The following is a 25816-nucleotide window of genomic DNA, read 5'->3' on the forward strand; positions in this document are numbered from 1 at the left end:
GTTTGCCAGTTTTGTTGCAAAAGAGAAGCTGTCTCGATGTTTGTGTGTGAACACTGAGACATGCCCTTTTACTAACTATGGAATTATAGAAATACTTGCATTTGTTGACATCATCAAATAAAGTTTTGTTATTAGTATGTCTGAATTCTTCTTCTTTACGTTTGATTTCAGCACGTAAAGAGTGAAGAGTTATTTTAATTTCACCAATTTTAATTGACAAATTGTTTAATGATATGTCCCTAATGGTACATTTAAATGCGTCCCACAGAATCACTTGGGAATCAACAATTTTACTTTTCTTTAAAAAATAATTATCTGTTTCCCCCCTAGGGAATGGAATATATGACTCATTTTCCAGAATTTCTGTGTTTAGGCACCAAATTATGTATTTGTTGCCTTAGGAATGAATATGAATGGACATTGAAACGGCAGCATGATCAGAGATGAGAATCGGATGGATCCTAGCATCTGTTGTTGTTCTAAGTAATTAGAAATCTACAAGAAAGCTCTTCAATGCGTGAAAAGCTAGTATGCAATGAGGAAAAAAAGTGAAGTCATTACCTTTGGGGCGATGTGGTCCCAACACATCTTTGAGATGGTGTGAGGAGCAAAGATTAATCATTTTTTTATGTGCCTTAGATGTTCAGGATTTGAAGGTAGATTGACAATCTAAAATGGGACTCATCGGAAGGCTAAAGTCCCTGCCTACTATCAAAATTGTAATCTCATGGAATCTCTGTTAGTTTTTTGTTGATCGTGAGCCAGAATGATGGATTGCCTATATTTGGGGCATAGGTGTTCATAATACAAAGGTCGTGAGACCCTTTATTAAGCCTGGTAAGTAACCATCTGCCCTTGGTATCATGTGCTGCTGCTATCACAGTAAGGTTAGCAGGTTCCTCGGGACAAGTTACCTCTGAGACCCAGCCTTTCCTTAATAGACAAGCTTCTTTGAAACCTATTTTAGTTTCTTTGAGTAGTAATATATCCCCAGCTAGATCTTTAAAATAGTCTAACATTTTTGTTCTTTTAACCGGGTGTTTTAACCCCTTAGTATTCAGAGAAACTATATTTAATGAGGACATTGAGTAGATTTCACAGGGATGGGTAAATGTTCTGGTGAAGGGAAATTGGTAGAGGTCAAAACTGATCTCAAGGTATTCATTGGGGTGCCAGGTATCTTACTTTTGGGGAGAATATAGGAGTTTTGTGGTAAACAAACCTACAACCTAGTGGGCCCAAAGAGGTTTTAGGAAAACACTAAATAGAAAAAAGGACACCTTTCCATCAGGGTATGTCTGTAGTGCATGGGTGAAAACATGGGGGAACATAGAAGTGGCAGGTAAGCTCAGCGAAGGAGGTTGGCCAGATAGGTGGTGTATTTGTATTTCAAGATCTATAATAGTGCAATGAAGTAGGTCCAATATTGTAGTATAATGAGGGAAACCTGTATTGCAGAACTTAATCTGAACAACGTGGATCTAGTTAGGAGGGGATACCTCCAAAAGGCATTTGGAAAACCAGATACAATATAGAATCTAGAGTACTCTTCAAACCTGGAAAGGAAATACAGTAATCATTAAACCTGGGAACAAAATACACTAATAGCCAATATACACCTTTAGATCATCCATTAACACAGTACGCCCATGTTTGAACAGACCAATGAATATACATCCTTAGAACAAAATGATATATCAGACATGCTGTAAGGTAATAAGCCAGAAATAATTGACAAGGTAGTGCTGGTGTACCAGTAGTGAGAAAGTCTCCAGGGCCCATTTATAGCCATTACACCTGAGATAAGCAAATTAATTAGCACCAATGATAAGCTAAGAGCACATTTAATGAGGTGAGTTGTTGGAGAAGTATCAATAACAATGATCACAGTTCTAGGTAGCTAAGGGCAATCAAGTAAGTTAGATTTGAATTGTCGTAACCTGTAGGTATGCCTACTGAATGTGTTATTTATATTGCAGGTGATACCCAGTAGTATATGGAAGTTAACCTATAGATGTGAGCACTCTATTAATCATGAACGATCTCGGTAATCCTTGTATATATAAGTATGACCACTCGAACAAGACAATTAAGGCGATCATAAAGGACAACAAGTAACCATACAAAAATGAGGGAGTCGTTGGAACAATATCAATAACAATGATCACAGTGCGAGATATTTAGGAGTACATCAGGTAAGTTGGATTCGAATTGCAGGAACCTGTAAGTGTACGTAAGAATTGTGATAAATTGTCATAAACAAGACACTTAGAACAGTTAGGTAGACAGCAAGTGGCCATTCGGATATATGTCAGATATTTAGAGACAGACCCCTGTCAATTTAGAAAGTCAGGAGTAAGAACTAAATTCAAATTTGGAAGCAGAATTCCCAGTAAAAGGATATTTGTACACTGTCAGCGGTGACCAGGGCTCAGGTATAGGATGAGTTGGTTGGATGGGGTTTTGTGAAGGTACCAGGAATATGGTTAGTGCCCATGTATGACTCTGTTTTGTTGTCTAGGATAGGAATGGTGCCCAGTTGATGGTCCTAAGAAGATCTTTGTCTGACCTTTGAAAGTAATTTAGAATTTAGAAGGGCCCCAGAATGAGCATGGGATCTCCATTTCTATAAGACATTTCCTCAGATTTAGGAAGCTTTTGCACCGGATCACCGTGTCTTTAGAGAAGTCCTGTGATATGGAGATCTTGTGTTCGTGCCATTTGAGTGTGCGGACCTTCCGCATATGTGCTATTTGCTTAGAATGTTGATGACGTAAAGGTTTAAAGATAATAGGTCTTTGGCTGGGCATGTTTTTTGGTTTAAAGGTCTCTTTCAATTTCAACATCTTTGTTGATGGAAATTTGAAGGGCTTCCAGATTAGGAAATCAGCAGCTGTTTTGGCAGATTACTCTATCCCTTCAGGTAAACCAAAAATACAAAGGTTGCTCCTTCGATTCCGATCTTCTTGTTCCATTAGCTCTCTTTTTAGTGATGAGATGGATTGTTCAAGGATTTGTAGATGCTTAGCTTGCCTGTTTGTAAAATCTTCCATCACACTTATTCTTGTCTCCGTGTTAGAGACATGAATGGTTGTCTTTAAGCTCTTTACAGATACCAGTCACTTCAACTTGTAGCATGTCCATGTTTGTTTTGGTATTCTGTGCTATATCGTGTACAGAATTGAGTTTGTGGAGTATGGCCCTAAGAAGAGAAGCAGATTCACTGCTTCCTTTCACAGGAGATTCCGGAACCGTAGGAGAGTGCTTTGAACGTTTTAGATTTGCCTTTGCCTCCCGTTGATTCATATTTCCATCTCTGTTGTCCGACATCTTTGTCAATCCATTGTTTGGGCATTGTGAGTTTGAAAATTGAAGTATGTCTTGACATAGAGCCTTGAGTGCCCCAAAAACCAATGTTTAGTATAGAAGATTTTGCCAAAAGAAGCTGGCACAGCAAGGAGGCTTACAGGAGTTATTTGTGATCGCAATACTAGGACTTTTTCACCAAATGAGGAGTTGCAGTGTAACTTAGCAGTTACAATGAGGCACACTGGATGAGATGTTGTCTAAGCAGAGAGTCTCATGTAATCACATTCTGAAGGATGGACCCTTGTATAGTTATAGCTACTAATGACCAGGTGACAGTACAGAAATCAGCCTTCCTTGCATTCAAATGTGTAACCTATATTATATAGTAAATACCGCAATTTCTCAGCTTTCTAACCATCTAGCATTGGAAATGCAGCCAAGTTGTACTATCGTGGTGTGGATTATATCCTTATGGTACAAAATTTCATTTATGCAGAGATACTCTTTTAGGGCCTGATTTACAATGCCCTAATGCCACCGGAGCATCAATTTTGTGAAGCTCTAGTGGTGCTGTGCAGTGCACCACATTTTCAAGGCGGCACTAAGCCACTTTTTGTGGCTTAATGACGTCTTGTAAATATGGGCTCTCCAAAGCATTTTTCTGCATCAGAGAGGCATGCAGTGGGTGTTGCTGTGGGAGTTCCACCACAACACCCATTGCCTTTTTTACAATAAAATATAAATCAGTGGCAGTGCCAAAAACTAACGCCACTCCAGGGGTAGGGGTGGTGTTAGCATGGCACAAAGAGAAGAAATACTTTTATTTCTCCTCGTTTTTACCTTCTCCATGTGTGAGGCATTCTGCAGCACACATAGAAAGAGCAAATGGCCATGAATGAATGCTTATGTGCAGGAAGGTGTCCCATCCTGCACATAAACAATCATTCAAAAATGAAGATTTGCTACTTCTATGTGTGCTGCATTCTGCTGCACAAATAGAAGTGCCACATCTCCATTGTAGATTGTTTATGTGCAGGAAGGGACACCGTCCTGCACATAAACAATCAATCCTCTCACTGCAGACAACCTTACACTATGTTGCAAGGGTGCCTGTGTTGGCACTGGCTGCTGAATTTAGTGCCGGCAAAGGGTGACACACAGGGGTACACCATATTTTAGTAAATACGATGCATTCCTGCATTTGTAATGTGACGCAGCACTGCGCTGCAACTTTTAGAGCAGCACCACGCTGCCCAACATTTTAGTAAATCTGGCCCTTAGCGCGATTTTTTTTAACAGCTCAGGAGAAGAATTGAGAGCATACAGCAATAGATTAGCTATGTGTGGATAAAATCAAAAGGAAAAGATGTCAAGTACTAATTTAAAGGTGAGCATCTGCGTGTTGTAAAACCGCCACATTAGGCCCAGGAAAACACCAGCATTTTCACATATGTAGGAGATTTCAGTCAGCAAAAAAGAATTAAGCCGGCATGTATTGGTTAGGCGGACTAAATATTCATGTAGTGATAGAAAAGGATGTTTACTCCATAATTCCGCCTCCGAATTTTATATTTTGCTGAGGAGATGCGGGGCTAAGTCATTATGGTGTGCAGTCACTGTTCAGATATGTGTATAGGGTCTAACAAATCGCAGGCAAGAATGTGGATAAACATGAAGTCAGGGCCGCAGTGGGCAGGTAGAGCAGGCCACACTTCAGGGAACAAACTCCTACTGCAGTCTTATTAATGATTTCTTTCCAAGTTCTAAGCGTATTGAAATGCCAGTGCTCTTTTCATATTTTTCCACTCCGCTGAGAGGAGATAGGTTGCCTCAATCTTGAGTAATGCAGGCAGAGGGACAATTCACCCCAATAGATGAATTGGAGAGGCAAAAGTGCTCGCACTTGTACCCTGCTCCTCAGGTTAGATTCCACTTAGGTTGTGCCTCATTTAGGAGTGTTTTTAGTGGCCAGGAGACATCCAGACTGACAAGAACGCCAGAGGCTCTGAGGTGCTCACAATGAATCTGCCATTTTCTCAGTGCATTTAACCATGCTCCCCACTAGTGTGAAACATATCAAAAACAACAAAAATATGAAAGCCACACAACATGAAAGAAACACAACACCAATTTATAAAAATAGATTATATTTTTATAAATTTTCAGAGCTTAAGATGAGCAAAATCCACAAGAGGGTTCTGGAAATATAGATTTTTAAAGAAATCTTAAAACAAGCATTGGTAACAGTATAGTCTGACTTTTGATAAATTGTGAAAGTTAGTTTAGCTACTCCAGCCCAGTTTGGGTAACCAAATTCAAAAGGGAGAAGGTTGGAGGGTCCAACGGAGTACATTTGGACAGCTACCTGGCCACCAGAGAGTTTTCCAGTCCTCTTCCAAAATTTACAGCATGACCACCGTAGACCTCAACGAACTGAGTGGTTCTGATGCTGCAAATACAGGAGATGAGGATGTTTAAGGAAGCTCCAGATGCTAATCTGTTGACAGGCAAGCCTATGTGATTATTCCTCATTTCATGGTTCAGGTGGATTCTTTTGAGTGGTTACTGACTTGCCAAAATGGGCTAGTCCAGCTTAAATGACCCTTGTGCTAGTTTCAGATGATGGACCTTGAAGTCACTGCTTGGATCTGGGTTTGTTCAGCCACCCTATTCCTCTCTTAGCTAGCCCCAGGTACAACAGATGCACTCCAGCAGATCGTGCAGCCTCTCTATGTGAATTCCAGGGGGTCAGCAGTGCATTCCTTCTTTGGTTCACCATTTCAACTTGGCAAGTGCATCCACTTGCCAGGCCCAAACCGTACCTTTTATTACATGTAAGTCACCCCTAAGGTAGGCCCAAGGCCACCCCCTGGGTGAGGTGCGGTGTATTTGAAAGGTAGGACATGCACTGGTGTGTTTTACATGTCGTGATAGTGAAATACTGCTAAATTCGTTTTTCACCCTCTCTCCCATAGGGTAACATGGGAATTGCTACGAAATATCTCTCCCGTAGGGTAACATGGGAATTTCCTCGAAATACATCTGAAGTGTAATTTCCCTTTGGGAGCAGATAGGGATTTGGAGTTTGGTGTCTCTGAACTCACAATCTAAAAAAACATATTTTTGTGAAGTTGTTTTTTAAATTTTAAGCTTGAAAATGGCACTTTTAGAAAGTGGGTATTTTCTTGTTTAACCATTTTGTGCCTCTGTCTGTCTGTGGATTACATGTCTAGTTCAGGATGAAATTGGGCTGTTTGTGAATAAACTCTAGACAGTCACACAAAGGGAGCTGATGTGTGCCCTGCATATCTTGATGGGTCTTCCTGAGCTAGAGTGGTGGGAGGAATTGAGACTTACACCTGAATAGGGCTGTGCTTGGCCTTACACAAAGCAGTCTACAACCCCCTGGAGTGTGTCTGGGGCCAGGGCAGGAAAGGCATAGTCTTGCACACTACAAGGACTTTTCTTTGAAATTTGTCTACGTCAAAGGCAGAAATGGGTATAAGTAATGGACCTCTGACCCCATAAAGTTAGAATCCTTCTGGAGTGTGGACATTCTGCCAGGAGGAAGAGCTGGATGCTGTAGGAGGGACTGCCATTCTGCCATTTGCTTAGCTGTGCTGGCCTCTGCTTGCTGCTTCTGTCCTGGGATAGAAAGGACTGGACTTTGCTTTCTACATCCTGTTTCCAAAGGTTCTCCAAGGGCTTAGACTGAGCTTGCCTCCTGTTAAAGAAGTCTCAGGGACATCAAAGATTTAATATCTTGCTGAGAGTCCTGACTTGCCAAGTGGTGCCAAATCCAGTTCCTGGGCCCTTGGGATTGGGTTCTGGTGAAACCAAGAAAAAAACAAAGGGCATATTTAAGAAAAGCTCCACTTTTCTTGTGCCCCTTAGCGCCCCGCTTATGCCACCATGTGTGCACTGTATTTAAAATATGATGCACTATGGCAATAGTTAGGGGACTAGCATCTGAATTTTTTATGCTAGTCTGGAACTTTGCAGGTTTAGTGTAAAAAATTCTGACGCTAATCCTGCAAAGCACCCAGAGACCCATTGTAAGCAATGGAAGCCTCCTTTTAACGCTTGCTCTGAGCAGGTGCTAAAAATGCCAAAAAAATGACTCAAAGAAATCTTTTAGATTTCTTCGCGCCATTTGTCCCCCCCTAATGGGGGAATGCCCTCTTTTCATACCTTATGCCACACCGCTTCCTGAGTGCGACAACCGCGTCTGACACTGCAGGCCTAATTCTGACACAGCGCCTCTACAGTCCTACCACAGCATGAGTCTTGAGTGCTGTGTCAACGATGTACATGATACTCGACCTTTGGGGGTCGTGGGTGTTAGGGGGGACTCAAGGGAGAGGGAGGACTCAAGGGAGAGGGAGGGGGAATTCCCTGGCACTGATAGTGCCTACGGCCATGGATTTCGTGGCGGTTCAAAACTCCACAAAATCCATGGCGGTATGCGGGGTCATGATACCGCCGGCAGACTAGTGACGGCCGCCGGGCTGGAGCCCGTTGTCTCCGGCCTGGCAGTTGTTACCGCCGTGGCAGATGGTGTGGTACATTGGCGGTTTGGCATATGCCAAACCGCCAATGTCATAATGGGGCGGTAATGACCGCCGGCCTGTTTGTGGTCCTACCGCCCTCATTGCACCATCTGCCAGGGTCATAATGAGGGCCTATGTGTGCCAGTATTAGTGTTGCTATATGTAGATGGTCATTGAGGATTAGTTGTGATTTCTCAGCTTATTGTACATCATTTTTGAGGATGATTTTTTGGTGTACCTAATACTTGATTATTTGATTCTATACATTTAATTTAACTAATAGAATTGTCTCTCTATTTTGAGGTGACGCACTGGACATTTTCAGATTCTCAGTTGAGGTTTTTATAAAAATGTGTCTAGTATGCATGCTGTACGAGTACAGTCTGATAAGTATGCATTTTTAATGTAGGTGGTGAGAAGTACTGTATCATTCTCTGTTCATTCTTTTGTATGTTTAGAATTAGTACAACTTGAAATCAATGTATGACATGTAGTTCTATAGCAGGAATTGCTTTCAATAACGTATTGATCTTATTTGTTGAATATTTCATTATTGGCGTCAATGTGAAGTAAGAAAATCTTTTTTCTTAGTTATATCCTTTGTGTCTTCAGACGTTTCCCATATGTATGGCGTTCTTATAGTTGTCCATCCCAGATTTACTTTTTCCTGTTACTCTGATTCATAATCTTCCTGACCACTTCATTTAAGCTGTCCTTGTTCTCACACTTTACCGCATTTGCACACCTCCCCAACAACTCTGCTTTGCGAAAATAGCTGCAGTGTTTTTCAACTTTGAATCCTCCTTAATCCAAAGATGTTCCTGAACTGAAGATATGCAAGCATGAATTACAAGCTCTTCTTCCAAGGATCTAAATTTACAATCACTGTCCAGTTTCCTTAGTGCAGTGACATATGGCCCTCATTATGACCCTGGCGGTCGGCGGTAATATGGTGGAAAGTACTGCCAACAGGCTGGCAGTACTTTCCACCATATTAAGACATTGGAGGTTTGGCTGAAACCAAACCACCAATCTACCACACCAACTGCCACGGCCATAACAGCTGCTGGGCTGGAGAAATCAATCTCCAGCCAGGCGGACTTCACTGTACCGCCTGTGGGATAAGGACCCCGCCTACCGACATGGTTTCCATGGTTTCCTTGCAACCACGAAAATCATGGCGGTAGGCATGCCTGTCACTGATACAGGTCTTCTCCACCCCCTTCTCCAGATACCCCCAACCCCTTTCTCTCCAAACCCTCCTACATTCACGCCCCCCTTCACAGACACACACACCCATTCCCACATGCATCCACACATGCATACATCCATTCACACACACATCCGCACACACTTTCATATGTACACACAGACACACATTCACAGAACACAACATGCACGCACTCACACCTCCATATATGCACACACATTCAACACGAAATACAAACCTGCATACATGCACGCACAAACATTCACACACACCCCCACACACACAAACACCCCCCCACCCCATTCCCTGTCTGAGCACCCACTTACCTGTGTTCATGGGGTCCTCCAACAGGAGACGGGATAGGGCACTGCTGCCACCAGCAGTGTCCGCCAGCAGAACACCGCCAGGCCGTATTATGGGTCATAATACGGCTGGCGACGGTCTACTGGTGTGGCGCTGCTGGTGGCAGCAGCGCCACCTTACTGCCCGCCTGCCGGCATGGCCACAGCCAGATTTCCGCCATTCTTCTGGCAGAAATCCGCCTGTGGTCATAATACGGTGGACGGCTTGTAGCTGCGGCAACGGTCTTTTGGCGGCTGTTGCCACGGCGGTAGGACATTTTTACGGCCAATATCATAATGAGGGCCATAGTCATTGATTGGCTCTTGCTTCTCCTGCTTTCACGGAAAACATATAATTCATGATACCAATGCACATTTTAGAAGCAACATAGTTGTCAAAATCCACAAATGCAGTTGAATACATTAGCATCAGCAGACACAGCTCCTTTGGTCATCTGATTATTATCTTTAATCCCTTGGTGCCTTACGGAGTGCACAATGAGCCTTTTCTATCCTTTTGGCAGAAATTGAATAAAAAAAAATAAAAAAAGATATTCCTTCCATTCTAGCCATTTCATAGAAGGTTCACCACCTCAAGGGCAGAACACTTGAGGAGAGGTAATGCTGAGGTTTTTGTTACTCCTATTTTTTATCTCTGTGGAACAGTTCAGTGTCCACCCTTCACTCCAGAAGAACTAGTCCACTCTCCTTTCGTTACCAAAAATGAGCAAACAATATACTTCAGAAACATAGGGTCTGATTTTCGACAACCTGGCACATCAGCATCTATGCACCAGTTTTCTAGCGTAAACCTGAAGGCCCCTCAATGACGCCATAGTAGCGCTTTATTTATGATACAGTGCTCCATGGCGTACGATTCCACAGATGCTGCAGAAATTCTGGCGCATCTGTTGGTGCAAAAGTGGCTCATTGCTGGAGCAGTGTCTCTCATCTGACACTACTCCAGCAATGCAAGGAATGTCCCATGCTTAAAAATCCAGCATTACTTTAATGCCTGCTCTCAGCAGGTGTTACAAAAGTGACATTGTGAAGGGGCAGAATGGCACAGTGAAATGTAGTAAATTTCACTGTGCCAGTTTTGCGTGGCTTTTAATGTTGGTACGCCAGCCTGCATACATTTTACCTGGCACACGTATAATGTGGCACAGTGTAGGGGACTGCTTGCGCCACTGCAGCATCACAAAAAAGTGATGCTACAGCAGCGTAAGGGGCTTGTAAATAAGCCCCATAGTTTTACACAATAATTGTCTATGTCCACAGTTAAGTCCAAGGTAGAGGTTATCTATATATTTTTTTTAAGCAAGTGTATAAATATAGGGTGCCACAGGAGCATCACTTTTGTGACACTCCTGTGGCGCTAAGCGCAGCACCATTTTTACAAGGTGGGGTTAAGCCACTTTTTGTGGCTTAATGACACCCTGTAACTACAGCCCCTTCCCATGCAGCACTGTGCGTGGAAGGGGCGTGCAATGTGTGTTGCTGTGGGCATGCCACAGCAACACCCATTGCATTTTGACACTGCCTCAGATTTATGAAATCACATAAACCTAAGGCAGATCCAAAATCTAATGCCACACCCAGGGCTGGCATTAGCAGGGCGCAACGAGGAGGAATACTTTTATTCCTCCTAGTTTTTTTGCTTTTTCTATGCGTGCTGCATTCTGGCACACGCATAGAAAAAGCAAAATGCCAGAAATGATTGTTTATGTGCAGGAAAGTATACCTTCCTGCACATAAACAATAATTTGAAAATTACGCTTTGGCACTTCTGTGTGTGCTGCATTGTGCAGCACACACAGAAGTGTAAAAGCGCCATTAGTGATTATTTATGTACAAGAAGGGACACCTTCCCGCACATAAACAATCACACCCCTCAACAAAGACTTCCTTGCACAATGGTGCAAGGATGCCTGTGTTGGCGCTGGCAGCTAAATTTTGCGCCAGCGCAGGGGGAAAAGCAAGGGTGCGCTGTATTCAGTTAAATACGGCACATCCCTGCGTTTCTAAAGTGAAGCAGTGGAGAGCTGTCAATTTTTGCTTTGTGCCACTATTCAATAAATCTGCTCCCTAGCGTCCAAGTTTCTCGGACCTATGTAAGACTTGGGCCCTCATTTATACTTTTTGGTGCAAAACTGCACTAATGCACTTTTGCACCAAAACGTTTAGCACCGTCTTGCACCATTTCTTTGCACCAACCGTGCATCATATTTATGGAATGGTGCAAGCTGGTGCAAATGGTAGGCTAGCATCAATAAAAATGACGTTTGTCAGGTGGGGCTGGTGGTATGGAAGAAGGGGGTTTTGCACCAAAAAATGACTTTAGGCAGGTTACAGTAAAAAAAAATTACTCTAACCTGCCTAGAGTCATTTTCTGATGCAAAACCATCAATACCACATGAATCCTGTCTTAGAAAAGACAGGAGTCATGCCCACCACCCCAATGGCCAGCACGGGTCTGGGCAATCGTTAGGGGACCTGTGGACCCATTTCCATGGTCAAACACCATAGAAAGACCCCACAGGTGCCCTCCCCAAGCGCCAGGAGCACCTCTACCCACACCAGAGGGACACCACATGATGGGGGACCCCATCCCAGGTAAGTATAGGTAAATAGAGGTAAGTATTTTAAAAAATAATAAAGTGCCATTGGAGCCGTGAAATGGGCCCACCTACATGGCACAGGGTGCAATGGCCATGCCCAGGGGACCCTTGTCCCCTGTGCTGGCCATTGGGGTGGTGGGCATGACTCCTGTCTTTTATATGACAGGAGTCATGTGGTATGGATGGCTTTGCGTCACGAAATGACTCTAGGCTAATTAGAGTCATCTTTTTTTACTCTAACCAGCCTAACGTCATTTTTTGGTGCAACGCACAATTCTCCCATACCGCCATCCCCACCCTCCTTTTTATGCTAGCCCAACCTTTGCACCGGATTGCGCCATTTCATTAATATGGCACCTGCCTGGCATCCTGAAATGGCGCAAGCCGGCGCTATACTTTGAAGCCCTGGCTTTTCTCCACTTGAATGATCTAGGGGTACTTTGCTTTGCCCTCTTACAGCTGATCTTGCCAGTATGTTGCCCTGGGACTAGCACTGGGAAATCCTTTTGATTGGGCAGCTCTGCACTTTACAAAACCTATGAAATAACATGACATACCACACCTTAACATACCATACCATAACATCGCATAACATAACAGAAAATTAAGGGAGAGGGTAATGGAGAATACCACACATGCCCCTTTGTTCACTAAAACAATTGCAAAATTAGAAGAACAAAGGGTAAGAAAAAGAAGGGTGGGACAACTTGGAGAGAACATGCCATCCAGCTATCCAGAATCCTCTGCTCTGACTCACTGGCCCTCACAAAGACACTGCACATCTGGTGGACCCTGAGCAAAGGCCACTGCTCCCACCTCGCCACCAAGGCCTGCCACGTCTTCCCGCTCCACCTATGAACATCTCCCTTGCTGATGGACTTCAGGAAGAGACTCAAGATCTGGCTGTTTGACTAGTACAGTAATCCCGCACCTGGATACCCTCACAGGTGATAAGCCACGCATTACAAGTATTGACTGATTGATTGATTCAGAGGAATAATACATCTATAAGCACAATATACAAAGAAGGGAATAGTTCTTTGCTCCTAAAAGTAGCTTCCTCTGGGGAGGACTAGATAGAACACACAGTATTATTCCTGAACACAGGGCCTCATTTATGAGGCCTGTGGTGCTGGGTAGCGCAGGAAATGCCTTGCTGAGCCACTCTGCACCACTAGGAAAGGGCAGAAATGTGCTGTATCTGCAAGATGCAGTGCATTTCTGTCTTCTCTCCCTGCGCTTGTGCACAAATAGCTGCCTAGCTCCAACACAGGCACCCTTGTTCTATGGTGCAAGGGTACCTGCATTGTGGGGATGATTGGTTTTGTGCAGGAAGGGACACCTTCCTACACAAAAACAATCCCAAGAGGTGTTTTCCTCTTTCTATGTGTGCTGCAGATTGCCGCACACTTAGAAAGAGGAAAAAACAGGGAGAAATAAAGATATTTCTCCCTGTTGTATCACTCTGATGCCACCCCTGAGGTGGCATGGGAATCTGACGCATTCCCAGACTTGTAAATCTGGGTTTGAATCAGATTTCTTTGGGTTCCATGAGTGTTGCGAGAAAACACCCCAAGCAACAACTATGATACGCCCCTTCTACACATGTAATGCTTGAAAGGGGTCTTTACTTACAAGGCCATGAAAAGTCACACAAGGTGGCTTTGCGCGACTTTGTAAATTTGGTCTGCCATACTGCGCCACCTGACTGTAAAAAAATGATGCCCCAGTGGTATAGTGTGCCGCTAGGTCCTTGTATATGAGGCACATAGGTGGTCATTATGACATTGGTGGCCATTTGCTAAGACTGCAGTGGTGACGGCCGCCATCAGACCACTGTGGGGGCGGTAATCCACCCACCAGATTATGACAGACAAACACAAAACTGACAGAACACTGCCACAACCACAAGTCCACCAGACACAACTAAGGCCAAAAACTGTCGTACCCACCACCCACACCGCTACACGAGCAAAACACTGCCTCCAAATTATGACCCACGAATCACCACATCGGACATTCAACGGCGGTCAACCACTAGCGGTGCCCACTGCTGTGGTGGAATTGGGCACCCATCACCACTACAAGCCAACATTTGCCAGTTCAAATACCCCAACCTGCCACATTAACACACACCCACCAATAGCATTATAAAACACCCCCCCACACAACCCACAATCCATTGCAAACAGAAAAAGACTGCCACACCTTGCCAGGCCAATCCCTTTCAGAACTGCACAAACACACCAAATCCAACTATACATCCGTCAAGCATCACCCCCGACCACAACACTGAACACCCTCTGCACCACACATTAGGCATGTCCCCACAAAAGTACCCCCATTTCACAGATGAGGAGTTGCGGGTAGAGCCACAGCTGATTGGTGCACAGGTACAGCAGATCTCCATTGCCAGGAAGATGGAGCTATGGTGGAGGATCGTGGACAGGATGAACTCCGTGGGACAATATCCACACACAAGGGACGACATCCGAAAGAGGTGGAACAACCTTGGGGGGGAGGTGCATTCCATTGCAACAAGGCACCAGGTCGCCATCATGAGGACTGGTGCTGGACACCTACCTCCTTCCCCACAGCTGACAGCACGGGAGGAGCAAGTAATGGCAAATCTGCATCCTGAGGGCCTCACTGGAGTCACTGGAGGGCTGGACACAGGTAAGTCACCATTACTTACCCACCACCACTGATCCCAGCATGGCATGTCATCCCCTCACTCTGACACCCTTCACCCTACTCCACCCATACAGTGCACCACCCCAATAACCACAGGTAAATCTGTACCCCTGCATGACCTACCCACTGCAGGCACACCCCTCCCAGCAGTGCATGCCCACCCACCAGTAATGCATGGACAGCATGTAGTATTACCAAACCCACATTCCAACACCATACACTACCAAAGGTGGGAAGACAACGCCAAATCAATAGGGAAAAGGTAGAAATGCAGAAAATGTGACAGACATTGGCCCTAACAAATCACTTACATACCCACAGGTGCCCTAGCCAATGTCAACAGCGAGCAGGTGCCACGGCAACCTAGTGCCCCACCAGAAGACGTCCCCAGTTATGACAGCAGCTCTGGATGTCTCGAGCTGGATGAACTCCCTGGCCCATCAGGAACCACAGGTCAGTCGGCTACAACATCCCACAGTCAGTCCACCACAGGGCCTCCCCTGACTCAAACACCACTGCAGCCATCCAACGTACCCAATCCCATGTCCCCAGGACACGTCGATCAATAGTGTTCCCACCTGTACATGGACCCGAGTCAACACCACACAGGCAAGAGGAAGAAGGTCCTGGTGTAAGTGGCCACACCGTTCAGGGGACACGGGCAGAGGGGCCAGGGACAGTGGCAAGTCAGCTGCGCAGAGGGGGCAGGCCCAGAGAACCGACTTCCCAGGAGGCACTCACACATGTCCTGGGTGCCTACTACAAATCTCAGGACAGGATGGGCCAGGTCATCACCATCATGCAGGAGAACCAGTGGCAGCAGGGGATACACCACCAGGAGGTCATGCAGCAGTTGCAGGGCCAAAATGCGAACATGGCCTCCATTGTAGGGGTGCTGGGTGACATGGCCAACACCATGCAGGAGAACAGAGTACACCAGGTGCCCACTACCACTAGCCACTCCACTCAACAGCCATCAACATTTGCTGCAGCTAGTGCACAAGTGGACCTGCCACAGGACCCACAGGCCACCAGCACCCCTCCCTCTGCAGCAGAAGAACCACCCCACAAACGTTCCCTGTGACCAAGACAGACACCAGAGACTGTTGCCAAGACCAAGACCCCTGCCAGGAAACAATTCCCTCCAGAATGTCCCCCTTGTGAACCACTGAGTCATCTTGTTCATTTTGGACTTCCATTTCTCCTCATCCTATGGCCCCATGGACATTGTACCTGTGCTCCTGACCAAGTAGACCACTACACTAAGGTTTACTTCAGCCATCACCTCGCTATATTGCACTGCCCCTTCATTATTGTCACTTCAATAAACACCCTCCAACACAACTGGTGTAATTGTGCTTTATCAGAAATGTGCAATGTAATGGACTGTAATCATACTTTACAAATGTCCTGTAAAATGTCACTCCATCAAGCAGATTTTGTGAAGCAGTCTGTAGCCATCACATCAGTACACTGTTGTTACTATTACCACACCAACATCTGCAAAAATGGAAGGCTTAAGTGACAGTCAATTGAAAGGGTAATGCAGTGATTGGCTCAACACAGCTGGCACACAGCACTCCACAAAAATGGAGAATTAGCAGCTCTACAGTCTTACCTGTGTGTCATTGGAAGTACTTCTGTATGATATGTGTCCTGCTGTCCACATCCTCCTCCTCCTCACTGTCCTCAGTATCCGCTGCTGCCATAGGTGCATTGTCACCCCCCTCCTCCTGCAGGTAGTGGACATGGCATCTGATGGCCAAATGGTGTAGCATGCAGCATGCCATCACAATCTGGCATGCTTTCCTAGGGGCGTAGCATAGGGACCCACCTGTCAAATGGGGGCATCTGAACCTGGCTTTCAGTAAGCCAAATGTGCATTCCACAACCCTTCTGGTACGGTCATGTCCCTCATTGTACTGATTTTCAGCACCTGTTCTCAGATTCCTAACTGGGGTCAACAGCTAGGACAGGTTTGGGTAGCGAGAGTCACCTGGAAGTATTGAGCAACACACATTACCCATTTACATTGGCATGGTGTACATCACCAGTTGCCACACACTGCCAAACATTGTGTGAAAACTCATGTTCACCTATGAGTCACACTCTGTGCCTCTGTAGTTGTGCCATCACCCGTGGGACACTGCTATTCCTCAACACATAGGCATCATGCACAGATCCAGGATACTTGGCAGTGATGTGGGAGATGTACTGATCTGCAAGGCACACCATCTGGACATTAATTGAGTGGTAACTCTTCCTATTCCTGTATACCTGCTCATTTGCCCTGGGAGGGACCAAGGCAATATGGGTCCTGTCAATGGCTCTGATCACAAGTGGTATGTGTCCCATGCATAGAATCCAGCCTTCACAGTGGGGAAATCATCACCCTGGGCAAATGTGATGAAGCTGCTCATGTGTTTGAGCAAGGCAGCCAAAACCCTTCCAAGCCCAATAGAAAACACTGGCTGTGACATTCCTGCAGCCAAGCCCACAGTCACCTGGAAAGAACCAGTTGTTTGTACTACAAGGGGATTAGCTGTAGTGCTATGGATAGCAGGCATTCGATCAGGCTCCAATTGTGCACACAGCTCAGCAATGGTAGCCTTGTCCAGACAATAGGTTAGTATGATGTGGTTGGTATCTAAGTGAGCCAAAAGTGAAATGAGTGTGCCTGCAGGACCGATGGACACACTACATCATAGTACACAGAGCATTTATGTAAGTAGGAGACTGGAATTGTCTAGGTGTGAACAGTCGATACCAATGACGCACATATATCTTCCCAGCATGAGTACCAGCAGTGGGAAATTTGCAACCACCTGTCCTGTATGCAGGAACAGGTGGACGTGACCTCCCTCCGCTGGCGTTAGGCGTCATGGTGGAAGGCGGTCTGCACCACCGTGTAAATCGTCACAGGCTAACATAGGGCTCTATGGAGTACAGGAACCACTGATGATCAATGCTAGCGGTGGCGGTGTTCGCCGCCACGGACTTGACTGTTATTTTCTTTCACGTCTCTTGATTCCTGACTTTCTCCTGTACTACATCTCCACTGTGTGTGCTACTGTGACCTGTGCCTTGAACCTGTGATGGCCCGTGCTACAAGGGAAAGGGTTCCAGCTTTCACATCTGTGGAGTTGCAGAAGCTTGTTGATGGGGTCCTACCCCTGTATGGCCAGTTTTATGGGACTCCAGACCAACAGGTGAGTGCATAATGGATTCGTTGGATGCTACATAGCTGCATGTAGATGTATGTGTGTGCTGGCAGTGTGTCATTTGGGGTTTGGCTGCGTGCAATGTGTATGCAGAGGTACGGGTCACTTGATGAGGGGCAAATGCAGTATGTGAGCCATTTATGTGACAGACTGGATTGTAAATTTCATGGTGTCCTCCTGTCTGTGTTTCCTCTGTAGGTCAGCTCATATCAAAAGAAAGGGTTGTGGCGTGCCATCGTCAAGGACGTGCGGACCCTGGGGGTCCATAGGCGGCAGAGCACCCACTGCAGGAAACGGTGGGAGGACCTGAGACGCTGGGCCCAGAAGACCACGGAGGCCCAGCTGGGGATGGGCTCTCAACAAGGGAGGGGTGCCTGTCAGAGCCTGACCCCCTTAATGGCCGCCTACTGGGCGTGGCCAATCCTGAGTTGGATGGGTGCATGAGGACAGCACAGCAGCCACAATGGGGTGAGTACAGACTGTGTGGTATTTTGTATATGTTGCCTGCCATGGGGTTTGGGTGCAAGGTTCTTGTCAGTGGATGCTCCAATATGCCGGTTTAGCTATTCCTGTGTGGTCCTGCTTACCTATGTAGGGTGGTATGCATTTTTGGTATTGCTAAGTAGCTAACATACCATAGCTGACAGGGCTTAGTTAGTCCCAGTAGGTGTGCAGTTGGTAGTGTTTGGGTTCCTTACTGCTGTTGTACCTAGGCAATGGTTTGTCACTGTGGTCCATACTGCGCAATGTAAGTCCCAGTGAGTGATTGTGATGTGTATGTCATATGTGCTGTTGGTGCTATGACTGACCCTGTGCTCCTTTTCTTTCTCCCCAAGCCTCTCTCCTTTTTTCATCCTTTCCTTGTGAGTATTAGCATCATCTGGCAAAGGAGCAGGGGCATTGGCATGTGGGGGAGCAGCAGCCCACATGACCCAGGAGGCGGAGAGCATAGATGTCGAGGGGACCAGTTGGTTGGAGGGCGTTGGTAGCACCATGGGGGAGACAGGAGCAACCACTACAGCCTCAGATTCCTCCTCTGATGGGAGATCCCAGGTGGTGGTGGACCCCTCTGGGACCACCCCAGCTACTTCATCGTCCACCACCCCCGTAGCAGCACTGCCCTCCCAGTAGCCCCTCATCTAGTTGCCTGTGCACTCTCACCAAGGAGGGAGAGTGGGCATCTCCTTCGTCCCAGGCACCTCAAGCCCTGCCCCAGTCGGCCATGCTGCCCTCACTGAGGAGGCTATTGACCTCCTGAGATCCATCTTTGTAGGGCAGTCCACCATAGTGAATGTCATCCAGAGGCTGGCATCCCAGATGCAGCAATGCAATGCCTTCCTGGAGGGCATTCATGGGGGCTTGGCTGCCCTACAGAGATCGTTTCAGGCTCTGGCCTCCTATCTGACGACAGCCAGTCTCCCTGTTTCTTCCGTCCCCCCTCCAACTACCTGTTCCCAGTCCCATAGCCCTCTACCCCAACCCATCCCATGCACTCAATCTGCACACAGAAAAATAGACAGGACTCACACAGACAAACACAGGCACCACACTTCACTACATAAGCACACACACAGCCAACATCCAGATGCACATACTACAACAGCCACTGCCTTAACTGTCTCCCCCTCCTCCCTCACAGTCACATCAGCACTCACACCTGTATGCACTGCATCATCAGCCCCAGATCCTGCCACCTGTACAGCCTTGCCCACAGTCACCACAACTGCAGATACGCAGACATGCACCCCACACACCACATGCGCAGTCACCACCATCACCACCTCATGCTGCACACCCACCTCACTTGCAGACACCACCACAACATACATACACACATTCTGTTTGTCCTCCCGCACCCTGTCTACCCCCTCCAAAGACACATAAAAGCTCTCACTCAAACACCCAACAGCCGTCTACCTCACACATGCACACTGTCCATGCACCTGCACCCAAGTCCAGCACACCTCCTCCTCCTACAACCACTCCCTCTACCTCCACTCCCATTACTCCTCCAACACCCTGTCCCATTGGTCCTAAGAAGCTTTTCCTTTTCCGCTTGACCTCTCCCCTCCCCCACCCCCGTCCTGCCCGTAAGGGAAATGTCCCATCCTCCCAACCCAGTACCTCCAGCTCCAAGTCGATTCCTGTTCCTCCTCCTAAGAGTACCTCTGCCACTAAGGTGAAAAAGAGTGGTACTCCTGCCCCCGTCCCAAGGCCACTCCTCCGCCCCCCAAACAGAAGGGGAAGGACCCCACCCCCTCCCAAACCCAAGTCCAAGGACCCCACTCCCAAGAAGAAAGCCCCCCTCCCCCTGAGGTGCCTGCCTATTTACAACATGATGCCCCTGCTCAGTGGAGTGACTGGGCTGTCAGGAGTCAAGAAGGGCCTTGGACGTTGACCTGTGGCTTTGTACTTCACTTGGGCTGGCCTATGCCCTATCTGTAAATATTGATATTTGATATTCTTGAGGTCGCTAAACCCAACATATTACAGTGGTTAGACTAAAGGTATGTGTCCTGACTTTCTTCCCTTCTGGATTATGTTGGTGTGGGATTTCTCTCCAGATGGTGCTCGGTGTGTGGTATGCGTGTATGGTGTGTGTTGTGCGAGTGTGTGTGTCACTCTCCCCTCCCTCCCATGTATGTTAGGCGGGTGTACTCACCATCATTGTCTTCATCAGCATTTGTGCTCCTGGACTGCCATCGCATGGTACAGCATCGGGATGACTTCCAGTTCTGGTTCCATGGTGGCTGCGGACTCCTCTGTGTCCCTGAAGGTGAGTGTCTCCTTTTATATGATGTGTTTCCACCAGGCTTTTGATGACGGTGACCCCGCCCCGGAAATCCTGGTGGTCTGCTATGTCATAATATGGTGGGTGGGTCGTTGTCTTCCGCCTGCCTGTAAAGGGCTACCGCCGTGGTCAGTGGACGGACCGCACTGGCGGTCAGGTGGTACATTGGCTGTCTGTGGGATGGATTGCCGCCATGGTCATAATTTGGCGGTCTTCACCGCCGGCCTGGCGACGGTACTACCGCCATCACCGGCGTGGCAGTCAGATGACCACTAATGCAATAATGAGGGACATAGTTTTTCAAATATCCTGGTTGTCTGATGTGATGTGAGCTTACACTATAAAAGGAGCCCCATGTGGTATGTTTGCCCTGGACTTTATTTGGTAAATCATTCTTCATTACTGGATGATTGCCATCACTTCTGTTTCAACTTGCCTGGAGGTGTTTAAAATTGATCTTAATTGCAGGGTAATTAAGCTGTGCTACTCTCCCCAAGTTCCATGTGGTATGGAGCTGAATTTAAATGGCCCATACCGTTTTCCTCAAAGAATAATGTCATTTTTTTAAACAAAATTGTACTCTGTTATCCATTAAGATGGTTGAAGATAATAGTTTTCTAGCAAATAGACCTGTTAAAAACTCTATAACGCTCTTCGAGGTGATGTCCAAAGTGATTCCAATTTCTGGCCATCTCGAGTAAAGATCTATTTGCACAAATATGAATGGTGCTGAATTTTCCCCAGCTATTTGACCAATTATGTCCATGGCTAAGTTTTCCTATGGGTTTCTGAAAGGTTACGTATGTGTATAGAGGGGGGTCCTTGTGATTAAGACTTTATCACACTCATTGGGTAATACACATTTTCTTACTAATATTTCAATTTGGAAGTCCATGCCTGGCCACCAGAAGTTCATTCTAAGTTTTTCTTTGGTATTGGGTATTCCAAAGTAACCTTTGTGTGCTTTGTTTATGAGCTTCTCACATACACAATGAGGAGGAATCAATTTTGTGCTTCTAAACATACATTTATCATGTACTGCTACTTTGGCTTTTCCACACCAATATGCCTTTAGCTCTTACTTTATAATTTTCTTGTGTGGCCAACTTTTATTCAGAGACTGCTTAACTCTGTTGAGGATTTCATCTTCCTTGAGGCTTGCCTTCCATTCTTCTTCAGTAATTAACTCATAGGAAATCATGCACACGTGAGATAAAGTTACCTTTTCTTCATCGTGCTGTGACTCATCAGTTTGGTTGCATTTTGAGTCAGGTGGTAGCCTAGAAAGGTGATTTGCGGCTTTGTTCTTTATGCGTCCCTTATGCCTGGGATGTATTTAACTAAAAATGTGAATTCTTGTAGATTGTCAATCCATTTTCTGATTCAGCTAGATACCAAATCTAAACCTTTCCTTTCAAACAACTATTTTAATGGCTTGTGGTCAGTCCTGATCTTAAATTCACTGCTCCAGACAAATGAGTTTTTGAATGACCCAGAATACTAACTCCCCCTTTCCTATTACGGAGCAATTGTTTTCAGCTTCCCGTAATGACCTTGATGCAAAGACAACAGTTAACTCACTCTCTTCCATCACTTGGGAGGGCACAGCTCCCTACACTTTCATGCTTGGATATGTTCTTATTATCACTGTTCCTCCCGGAACAAATTAACTTAGCTTTGATGCCTTTTTTTTCACACTGTTTCATATCTTGGAATTAATTTTCATATTTGTCATTCCAGGTGAATTCCGCCTTTGATTTGACTAAGGATCTCAATTGGAAAGTTCTCTTTGGACCCCTTGTATCCTCACGCCTTAATCTGGTCACCTCGTAATAGAACGCAGGTTGGTCGTGGATTCGGAATCGGGAGCGTAGTAGGGGAACGTTGATGGAGAAGAGATAGCAGCAGCAGGGCACAGCAGCAGAAGTTGTGCCCCAAGAGTTTTACTTGGAAAACGCTCAAAATTCGATGAATCCGGCTTGTTTGTGATACAGCACCACTACAATGGGGGTCCATTTTCCTTGCTTGGAGTAGAGCCAATGGCACATTTGCTCTGCTACTGTGGACCCAGTAATTTCTGGTCCGGAAAAATTATAACACTAGTAGTAGCACTGAGCAGTATTGACCTTGGAGAGATCACTCCACGAAACTGGTAATGGGGGCCTGTGGCAACTGATCTCACATAGTTTGTTAATGTGAGTTAACCCTCCAGCAAGTTCACTTTAAACGCGCATCCCATTTCTCACTGCGCCTTATAGCCAGTACCCTGCTCATGCATTACTGCGTCACATAGGCTGGTAAGTGCACCCATGACGTACACAGCCCAGACATTTCTCTTTCCTATTGCCGTCTCATATGCAAGTAAGTGCACGTATGACATACTGCTTTCCATATGCAGTGAGTACATCGGTAACAGGTACTGTCCCTACGCTACTGCTTCTCATATGCCAGCTGTTTAGCACTCGATGCCACATTGGGTTTTATTCCCAAATGAAGTCAAGGTAAAAGAACCCGTTGCTGTGGAGTACACCCCACTATTCGCTCTCGTAGATTACGCCTTGACACGTTTCATGCATGGTACGTTTGTATATTATGTACACAATTATCGATATATATATATATATATATATATAAATAAATATATTGGATTTTTCCTAGCATACATACATAGAAATTGAGATATGGGCTATAACCATACATCTGTATTTACAGATACACTCCCCGGTTTTCATTTCGATGCTTTAGAGAGCAGAAGGTATCCCTCTTACCCATATCCCTACCCAACTCACCTCAGACACTCTTAGTCGTACTCCTAATTGCTTTACCGAGCTGTGATTGTTGGATAGGTTAACTTGAGTTTGAGAGGTAACAGTGGTGTGTTCAGAGGCGTTTGCCTTGTATTCGATTTTTTTCTACGCGGTTCCCTTCACTCGAGACTCGTGAGCGGACTACGAAGGTGTAGATCGCGGCAGACTATTAGAACGCTCTGTGCACACACCACACCTATTCTTGGTCACGTTGGATGCCTCGTGTCTAAACAAGTAATGAAGCCAATTTCTTTCTTTACATGTTTTTGCAAGTCTGTTTGCAACTCATTAAATCACTTCATTAATCATGCTTTAAGAAGGGGAAAACTGTTTGATAAGTCTGCCGCCCTGTTTATCATCTTCTTATTGAATGACGGGGACGGCAGGTGACTCATCATTTTGCTTGCTGCTTCGTGCCTTGCTGTGGCGTAACAGAAAATTATGGGGGACAGAATGTGGTTCCTGAGACTTTCATGCCTCTCAGAAACACCTTAGGATAGGTAAGGTGAAATAGAGGGGCGAAATGTTAGGGGTCACCTTGAGTTTGGCGGCCAGCGTCGCAGTTTTGATTTCACGGAAGTGCTGATTATACGGTCTGCACCAGTGAAAACCAGTTTTGAAAATGTATTGAAGGATACAAGTGAAAATAAGGGGCCTATTTATAACAGATTGGCGTGGGACATCATCACAAATCTTTCTGCTGCGCTGCCCTATGCCAATGTGAAACGGCATCAATGATTCGTGTTTATAAAAAGCAGGGACATATTTACAAAGGACTGGTGCAGTGCTGCACCAAAATGGGCATTGCCGCGCTGCGTCAGTTCTGAAATGCAGGAATGTGCCATATTTACAAAAGCCCAACTCTGTGTTTCCCCCTGCGATGGCGCTAAATTAACTGCCTAGCGCCAAAGCAGCCACCCTTTCACCATGGTGCATGGATGGCTGCCCTACAGGGAAGATTGTTTTTGTGCAGGAAGTGACAACTACCTGCAGAAAAAAAATCTTCAATGGCGATTTGCTTTTTCTATGTGTGCTGCAGAATGCGCGCAAGAAAGGCACGTTTAAAAAAATTTATTATATTTTCTTTTTTTCTCCCCTGCCACGCACCGTGCTGCCCCGCCCCTTTTCCCTCCCGCGAGCCGTCACTGATTTGCATCATGGTGCAAAGGTGTCTACGTTGCATGCAGAATTGTTTTTGAGCAGGAAGGGGCATCTTCCTGCACAAAATAAATCCTGAAATATATTTTCCTCCTTCACATGGAAAGTATAAAAAAATGAGGAGGAATAAAAATATTTTTCCTTGTTATGCCACTCCTGGGGAGACGTAAGGTTTTGGGGCTCTTCCATGCTTTTGTCATTTAGTAAATCTGGGGCAGCATCAAAATCCATGGTTGTAGCATGGGAAAACTCACAGTAAAACCCATGGAACGCCCCTCTGACGCAGAGTAAGGCAACACAATGACTTGCACTGCCTTGCCTTTCCATGTCTATGAGGCCAGGAAAAGCCACGCAAAGTCGCTTTACCTCGCCTCATAGATATTGTTCTGCAATCTGCAACACCAGATCATCAAAAAGTTACACCAGAGGCGCACAGTGCTTGTAAATATGCCCCTAAGGGTGGGTAAAAGCCTGTAAATATTTCTCAAGCAAATTTTGCATAAAACCATTTAAATAAATTACTCCTTCGAGTGAAATGCAGTTTGTTGGTGTCTTGGGCGACTTTTCACATGAGTATGCACTACAGGTAAACGAGTCTTGTGGGATATGGATGAAATACTGGCTTGAGAAAAAAATTCTCATTGCAGGTTAATTTTTCACGTTAACAAGTCTCCCACAGGCAAAAATTATGTGGAATTGCAAACTACAAAATTTCAAGTAATTTCCTTTAACATGTAACTTGAAAACTACGCAAATGACGCCAGTGAATTTAAGGCCCAGATTTACAAGAAATGACGTCACTTCTTATGGCCATGCTTGCACCATATTTACAAACCGGGGCAACATGGCAGTATGAAATGGTTAGGTTAAAAAATGACGCTATCCCTTGCGACATGTTGCAAAAAAAATACTAAAAAGACACTGTTGCCAGAAAGGTGGCGCTAGCGTGATTAGCGGCACGTTTTTTGGCGCTCATCGTACTAGTGTCACTTTTTTCATAAAAGTGTAAAAAAAACAGCAAAAACACTATACAGAACCCATGGGGTAAAGAAATTGAGAAATCACAACATCAGAGACCCCAGAGAGACCCTAATCAACCAGCACAAGCCAGGAT

The 25816-nt window shown here is 45.7% G+C and overlaps 1 protein-coding gene across 3 annotated transcripts in view; it reads right to left on the minus strand.

The window, feature by feature from the left end:
* LOC138292044 (dehydrogenase/reductase SDR family member 4-like) overlaps positions 1-23710 on the minus strand; it is a 628908-nt gene extending 605198 nt beyond the window's left edge. For all 3 annotated transcript variants that reach the window (XM_069230381.1, XM_069230383.1, XM_069230382.1), the window contains exon 1: positions 23527-23710. The gene's annotated coding sequence lies outside the window, so the exon portion shown is untranslated. The remainder of the gene's footprint in view (positions 1-23526) is intronic.
* Between the last annotated feature and the right edge of the window lie 2106 nt (positions 23711-25816).

This window comes from Pleurodeles waltl, chromosome 4_2 (genome assembly GCF_031143425.1).
Source record: "Pleurodeles waltl isolate 20211129_DDA chromosome 4_2, aPleWal1.hap1.20221129, whole genome shotgun sequence".
Classification (NCBI taxonomy): domain Eukaryota; kingdom Metazoa; phylum Chordata; class Amphibia; order Caudata; family Salamandridae; genus Pleurodeles; species Pleurodeles waltl.